This window comes from Penaeus monodon, chromosome 29, assembly GCF_015228065.2.
Source record: "Penaeus monodon isolate SGIC_2016 chromosome 29, NSTDA_Pmon_1, whole genome shotgun sequence".
In the NCBI taxonomy this organism is placed as follows: Eukaryota; Metazoa; Arthropoda; class Malacostraca; order Decapoda; family Penaeidae; genus Penaeus; species Penaeus monodon.
The window spans coordinates 20,567,814-20,568,565 of NC_051414.1; positions in this window are offsets into that span (position 1 = coordinate 20,567,814).

Consider the following 752-nt stretch of genomic DNA (forward strand, 5'->3'; position numbering starts at 1 on the left):
TACTGTTTCCCTGTCGTGCAACAGGCTATCTGGCCTTGCACAAAGCCTTGTTCCTTGGCGGCCCGGCCGTGTACACGCAGAAGGAGACAAACAGGCACACGAGCGCAGAAGAAACCAGACCACAGGGAGTCCCGTGAAGACGAAATCGATTCATACGACGCTAATGGGATTTGATCACCTGATATGAGACTCGCTATCATCTCTCGTTTCACCTACAAGCAAACAACGCCAGTCGGGGGTGAGGAGGGGGAGGGAGGCGAGGGGAGGGGGCAGGGAAGGAGGCGAGGGAGGGAGACGGGAGCGGACGAGGGGAGGGAAAAGGGAGGGAAGCTAGGGAAGGGGAAGGGAAGGAGGCGATAGAGGGGGAAGGGAGGGAGTTGAGAGGAAGGGAGGAGGGAAATAGAAAGGGAAAATGGGGAAGGAGGGAGGGGGGAAGAGGGAAGGGAGTGGAAATGGGAAAGGGTAGGTTAGGAGAGGGAGAGTGGAGAAGGAGAAAAAAGTGGAGGAGGGAAGGAGAAAGGTAGGTTAAGTAGAGAGAGGAGACAGATGTGGAGGAGGAGGAAGAGGGATAGTATGGCAACAAGGGTAAGGGGAAGAGTGTTTGATAAATAGGGAAGAGCAGGTTAAGGAGGGAGAGAAAGGGAAAAAGGGAGCAGGACTGGAACGAAGGAGAAATGTCGTTTCGAAAATACGCTAAAAACTCACAAGAGAGAAGAAGGAAGAAAGACAGGCGGATAGATAAACAGATAGGA